The sequence below is a fragment of the Bos mutus genome, chromosome 8, assembly GCF_027580195.1.
Source record: "Bos mutus isolate GX-2022 chromosome 8, NWIPB_WYAK_1.1, whole genome shotgun sequence".
NCBI classification, from domain to species: Eukaryota; Metazoa; Chordata; class Mammalia; order Artiodactyla; family Bovidae; genus Bos; species Bos mutus.
Genome location: NC_091624.1, coordinates 351,356 through 358,431, shown reverse-complemented (window position 1 = coordinate 358,431; position 7,076 = coordinate 351,356). Strand labels below are relative to the sequence as shown.

Below are 7,076 nucleotides of genomic sequence, written 5' to 3'. Positions count from 1 at the left end.
GATTTTAAAAGTCACTGTTTGGAGAAAATGAGGTAGAAGGTGCTGGAATGAGGGTGTTGGGGACAGAGACTAGGGACAGAGCAGAGAACGGGGGACTAGGGGCGGGCAGTCAGGACACCTGCAGGGACCCCTTCAGCCAGTCCTCAGGGCCTCTCAGCTGAGCCCAGTGCCCAGAGGTCCTGCTCTCTGGGTGAGCAGTGTCCTGTGCTGGGCTTTCCAGGCACAAACTACTGCGCTGAGCGGTGAGTACCCAGGGAGAGGCTTCACCCAGGTCAGCCAAGGAAGGCGGGGAGCTGCAGCCTGGGAGCGGGGGTGGCAGGGGTCAGTGGGGCTCTCAGTTCTCACATCAAGATCCTCAGTCAGCTCCTGAGTCTGCTGAAGTGCTGGTCTACCCGTTAAGGTAGAAGAGTTGGAGAATTGAACACAAGAGGAAAACTGAAGTCCGACCTGGGGTTTCAAGAGCCCCTTCAGCGGCTCTAAGCCCGGGGGGCCTGGGTCCAATGGTAAGTCAGGGAAGATGCCCTTCCTTCCTCTGAGGACTCAACTTGTCAGACCCCCCGCCCCCCCGCCCCCGGCCGTGGTGTTAGGACTGCATCAGGAAACTGCTGTGTGGGCCAGGAGCAAAGAGCGAGTTCCATTTCTCTCCCTCCATCTCTCTGCTTCTCCTCCTCTCAGGAGGCTCTCTCTTTCTGAATGAATGCCCATTCTACAAGTGCCTTCTCCGGGGACCCGCACTTTGGGGATTTTGCCCCAGAGCAGCCCCGATCAATGGCTTTGCTAGCAGATTTGGCTCGAGGTTCTCCTGGCCAAAGAGAAGAAATCCCAGTTGTGGACACACACCCCTAGAGCCGCACTTGCCTTTCTTCAGAAAGAGCGCTCTACGAGTGTCCAGCACCCAGTAACTAAAGTCGGCTTCCCCCAGCAATGACCCCATCTGCCATTTCCCTTCCCTTCTGGAGCAGAGGGTTGTAACTGTTACGCCCCAATTTCCTTCTTTCAGCCACAGATGGATACGAAACCCTCCCCCCGCCCCCGCCCTCCGGCTCCAGCCATGTCCACTAGGCTTGTAAACTGTCATGCTACCTTCCAAATATTTGGCCAGATTGTCTCTAAGGATACATTCTTACCCACTTTTGCTTCCTGAGACTTGAAGGCAGAATAAGACATCTGGTTTGTCGTTTAGTTGCTAAGCCCTGACTCATTTATACAGAGAAGAAAATAGTGTTTTAAAAATGGTCCTGTGACAGCGGTAAACTGGGCCCTTTCAGAATGGCTCCTGGAAGTAGCTGCAGGAAGGGACTCTGGCCAAGCACAGAGCCTGGGGCGACTGTCCCCTCTGGTGACCGGGCCTGGAGGGACGCCCTCCAGACAGCGGGGCAGGGAGCTGGTCTGGGTTGAGGGCACACTGCCTACTGCACATCAGCATCTAACGTCTCCTAACGATGCTCCTTGTGTTATCAGAAAGACGAAAGGGGCCATATTCTTGAATGAGGTCCAGAAACACTGACTGGTGTTTAATGCTCTCAGGGGCCCTTCTAGGAGTTCTGTAGAAAGAGTCCAGGATAAGGCGCAGGGCTATGGCAGGGGTGGAGGGTTGTGGCTTTAAGAAGACAAATCACCTTCTTCAGCTTTGTTTTTGTTGTTCGGTTGATAAGTCTTGTCAGACTCTTAGTGACCCCATGGATTGTAGCAAGCCAAGTTCCTCTGCCCTCCACTCTCTCCTGGAGTTTGCTCAAATTTATGTCCATTGAGTCAGTGATGCTATCCAACCATCTCATCCTGTTGCCCCTGTCTCATTTTGCCTTCAATCTTTCCCAGCATCAGAGTCTTTTCCAATGAGTTGGCTCTTTGTATCAAGTTGGAGCTTCAGCTTCAGCAACAGTCTTTTCAATGAATATTCAGGACTGATTTCCTTTAGGATTGACTGGTTTGATCTCCTGGCAGTCCAAGGGACTCTCAAGAGTCTTCTCCAACACCAAAGTACAAAAGCATCAATTCTTTGGCTCTCAGCTTTCATTATGGTCCAACTCTCACATCCATACACGACCACTGGAAAAACCATAGCTTTGACTAGACGGACCTTTGTCAGCAAAGTAACATCTCTGTTTTTTAATATGATGTCTAGGTTAGTCATAGCTTTTCTTCCAAGGAGCAAGCATCTTTTAATTTTATGGCTGCAGTCACCATCTTCAGTGATTTTGGAGCTCAAGAAAATAAAGTCTCTCACTGTTTCCATTGTTTCCCCCTCTATTTGCCATGAAGTGATGAGACTGGATGCCATGATCTTAGTTTTTTGAATGCTGAGTTTTAAGCCAACTTTTTTACTCTCCTCTTTCATCCACATCAAGAGGCTGTTCATTTCCTTTTGGCTTTCTGCCATGAGTGGTGTATCTGCATATCTGAGGTTGTTGATATCTCTCCTAGGAATTATTACAAGCATGGCTTATAGCTTCACTGTCTATATTAATGTTTATGTTTGGGGAGTTCAGATCTGAAGGTACCTAAAGGAAAACAAAGCAAAAAGTGGAGCTAGCCATACTGGATACTTATGCCACTTAATTTGACTAACTTATTAAGATTAACTGATTAATCTCCTCAGCTTCGACCACCAAGATCTTTTCTTTTCCCTTTTGTTTCCTCATTCCAAAGTCAGTTGTTGTTGTTGTTTGATCACTAAATCATGGCTGAGTCTTTGTGACCCCATGGACTGCAGCCTGCCTGGGTCTTCTGTCCGTGGGATTTTCCAGACAAGAATACGGCAGTGGGTTGCCATTTTCTTCTCCAAGGTGTGTTCCCTACCCAGGGATTGAACTTGCATCTTCTGCATTGGCAAGTGTATCCTTTACTGCTGAGCCTCCAGAGAAGCGCCTTCAAAGTCAGACCCTTCACTACTTCCCACCCCCGCCACCTCCTACCCCCAGGTTTCAGAACAGCCTGGAGTCAAAGAACACCTATGGATGTTGCTTATATGTACTGCTTCCTTTTAAATAATGATTACACTTTATTGTAAAACATATTACATTTTATTATAATCTGCTATGAGAACAATTCTGTCCAAATTCTACACCCTGAATACCTCTCTACTATTCCTGCGTGAAATGAGGAATAAAACACAAGCAAAAACACGGAACTTTGCCCATGCAGGGTCACACAGCCTCAGAACCTGTCTGTGTCCTTGTGAAGCATTGCGGACCCCTGTCCTGGGCTCCGGCTCTTCTGTCCCCTGATTAGTCCCCCGGGGCTCTGTCCTGGGTCTGGCCTCGTTGGGTGGATGCTGCAGGAGCCCCTGGCTGCAGGCAGCCACCAGCTGTTGCTGGCCAGGACTCTCTATTGCTGACCCACCAGTGCAGAGTCTTGCTTCTGTAGAAAACCTGGCTCTAATTATTTTGTTTCAGGTGTTATGACTTTGTGCTCACTTTTTCAAAGGATAGACGCAGTCTGTGTTCAAGTAGGCGTTTTCACAACGTCTCCTTTGCTCTGTGCTGTTCTGACTTTGTTCTTCAGTTCAGCTGTTTGAAGACACAGCTCTAAGCAGAGCAAATGACATCGATTTTATTAGCAAAAGGGTCAATGCAAGTGTCTTTCATAAAAAGGCCGAGAACGGCCTCACACGTTAGACTTGGAGTCAGTGTTCGTCAGATGCTAAGAGCATCTTAATCTGCATTGAGTTACAGGGAGAGACCTTGTCAGGGAGGAGAAAGGCTGAGGAGGAAAAACGGACAAAAGCTAAGCCAGGTCGGCGTTGGCCTCTCCTCTCACAGTCTCAGCACCGAGGGAAGCCCTGGGGACAAGGTCTCAGCGCCGAGCAGGCCCAGGGCCGTGTGCCCAGGGGGCCGTGTGCCCAGGGGGCCATGTGCCCGCCGGGGCAGCTGTGTGCCCGGGGCGAGTGGAGAGAGAGCAGCCTTGGTCATCTCCTCCCAAGGTCAGTCCGCCTCGGCCATCGCTGCCTCGTCAGGACTTAATAGAGCAAAATGCCTGCAATTTAGTCCTATCTCTGCCCACGCTCACTGCTGCCTGGAGACTCTTTCTCTTTCATTTTATCGCACAGTCTCTTGGATTTTCTTAACTATTTTTCATACCTTTTTTTGTCGTTATTGCAGGGCTACAGCTGGGGTCTCTCACCCACATCCAAATCCTAAGGGTCGGTATTTCCCGCGTCCGGCGGGTTTCAGGCCCTAATTGGAGCCCTAATAAGCCACTACTCTGTGTTTTAATACACACCTCACTCTGGAAAGCAGCGGTGGGTAGCATGAAACACACAGATTTCAGGTCATAACACAGCTTTGGGTCCTGATCTGTTTGTAAACGTCATGGAAAGAATGTTAAGTGGACGAAGGTGGTATCTGATGCCCAGGACGAAACACCTCGTCTCCCACCACGTTCAGGTTCTGTTTGAAGATGCCGATGAGAATTGCTCCCGGTTTCATAGTCTCTGAGGCCCAGGCTCAGAGGCCCAGGCTCTGAGGCCCAGGCTCAGAAACACCACCGCACGGAGGTGTTTCCGGAAGCTTCTAACCATGCAGGGTGTGTCCTGGGAGTTCATGCCCCATGAGCAAGGCAGAGCTCAGGCCACAGAGACGCTGGAAACACTGAATTGCACTAATGATTGTCAATGATTTTGTCTTACATCTGTATTTATATTTTATAATTTATAGAAAACTGTAAAAACTGATGTCGACATTTTTGTGGCTGAAATGCACACGTGTGTAACTGCATGTCAGTGTAATAGCCCCTGAGGGGGTCTGCTGTTTGGGGTGCATGGTTCGCAGCCCCTCAGAACCCCGAGCACGCATCTCCTAGTCTAGGCAGCTTCACCTAGTCACAAAACCTGAGTGTCTGTCTCTCTGGAAACTTGTTAGCAGGGCTAGTGGGGATTGCCAGTGGAGCCTCGGTCCACTCGACTTCCCCCTTTGCTGACACCAGGCTAAGTGCCTTAAAAGGGGCTTCCCCGAGGGCCTCAGCCCATCCAGCAGTGCATGCTGCTGCAGTCTCTCCGTGAGCCTCCGCTGTAGCAAACTTCCGAAACCAGAGAGGCCCTGCCTGCCGAGGCCAAGTGCCCGCAGCACACACCCTTTAAGAGAAAAAGAAAGACCTGCTTTCCCCCAGCTGGGTTTGGGTGGAATCCGCACGTGGAACATCTGCAGGACAAGCCACCTGTACCTGTGAGCTGAGGCAGCATCAGGAGGGCTCCATCACCACCGTCCTCCTCATCACAGGAAATCACCAGCTCTGGATTACCAAGAACTGGGAAACAGAACTTTTAGGAAACTGCAGACAGCTGGGCCCAGGGTGGGCCCGTTCGACGCTGTGGCTCTGCCCACACCAGCGCTGCTGGGGACAGAGCGTCCAGCCTGCCACCTGCGGACCTGACCTCCCCGGGCTCCACTGCTGAAGGCCTTTATGCCAAAGGACAAGGACGAACAGCAGAGCGTTTACAGGTGGAGACACTGGGTGGCCCTTGCTGTTAAAAGCGTGTTCACCACTGTCTCCAGGGAGTGGCTAGACCCTGTCTTCTTAGGATTCACTGAGGGTATAAAACCTGCTTTATAAAATGACCAGATTATCCTTAACAAAGTTCCGCTTAGAATCCTCCTGTTTAGAGAGATTAAAAAATTTTACGTTTTGTGTTTTTACTAGCCTAAGGATTCTTCAAGGTTGTCCAGCTGCCATAAAAGTCTGATATTTCTTTTGTGAAAGTAGAATAGAAGGGGGGGACCAGGGTTGCCATTTTTCACTGTTTTTTTCATTCTTCGTATTGTTAGTGTATGGTAGAAAATGCAACGTTTACAAGAAAGCAGATGTCAATAGGTAAATCTATCTACACCATAAATACACCTTTCGTAAAAGTACCCATGTCTCCTAATCTCCTATCTATGTCTCCTATGCATGAAAATGCCATAAAAGATCAAGGTTTTGAGGGAAAAGGTGTTTTTTTTAAAAGAAATAAATGACAAGCAGGTTGAGATGGTGAGCAAGGTTCATGATCACAGTCTTTACTTCAACAAATCACGCACAGTCGGTTTTTGTTTTGCTTTCTTTCCGTATTGTGTAAAATGCACGTAACCTAGACCGTGCCGTCTTGACCATTTTGAGTGCCCAGTTCAGTGGCATTAAGCGCATTCACACCACCACCCGCGGAAGGAGTCCCCTCTTGTAAAACTCCCAGCGGGACGCTGCCCCTGAGCGCTGACGCCCCGGCCCTCCCTCAGCCCTGGGACCTGCTGCAACTGCTTCTGTCTTGATGAGTCTGACGACTCTAAACTCCTCATATACGTGGTCTTCATATATCAAGCTTCCCTGGTGGCTCAGACGGTAAAGCGTCTGCCTGTAATGCGGGAGACCCGGGTTCGATTCCTGGGTGGGGAATGTCCCCTGGAGAAGGAAATGGCAATCCACTCCAGCAGTCTTGCCTGGAAAATCCCATGGACGGAGGAGCCTGATAGGCTACAGTCAATGGGGTCCCAAAGAGTCGGACATGACTGAGCGACTTCACTTCACTTCAGTTCATATGTGGGATCATACAGAATGCGCACATTTGGTTTTTAAGGATAAAAAGGGAAACGTTCATTACAGAAGTTCTTCATTTAATCTGAGCCCCAAACAGACGTGTTTTCATAATCACGAGGAGATCTTATTATTCTGCTTGTAACACCGTGTGTAAGTACATTCAAAAGTGGCTTTTAAAAATAATAGTGAAAATAATTTAAAAATGAAGTTTTCACTTAATTTTTGGTTGTCTAAGCTTAGCTTGGGCCCCTTGGCTGGTTTTTATAAGCTTGAAAGCAAACCAATCTCTTTAGAAAAGATTCCCCCCACCTTGGGGAGTTTATGATTCAGGGGACTGGAAACAGGATATGGAGATTTTTCACACGCTGCCCTTAAGCCCCAGGCAGAGCCTCGTCTGGAACCTAGAGCAACGCTTTGTGAGCCCTGTACTGGAAGCTGGTGCTTGTGGCTGGAGCCTTGACGCTCAGCTCTGGGCCCATCACTTCGCCCACACCAGACGAAGGTTTGTCCAAGAGAGGAGGGAGGGGCCGCTGGACACACAGACACTGGACATTTGATGTCGTTTGTTC

The 7,076-nt window shown here is 49.4% G+C and overlaps 1 non-coding gene across 1 annotated transcript; it reads left to right on the top strand.

Moving 5' to 3' along the window:
• Nucleotides 1-6,294: 6,294 nt before the first annotated feature.
• Nucleotides 6,295-6,366, top strand: TRNAY-GUA (transfer RNA tyrosine (anticodon GUA)). The gene has a single exon. It is a non-coding gene; the product is annotated as a tRNA-Tyr (tRNA).
• Nucleotides 6,367-7,076: the final 710 nt, after the last annotated feature.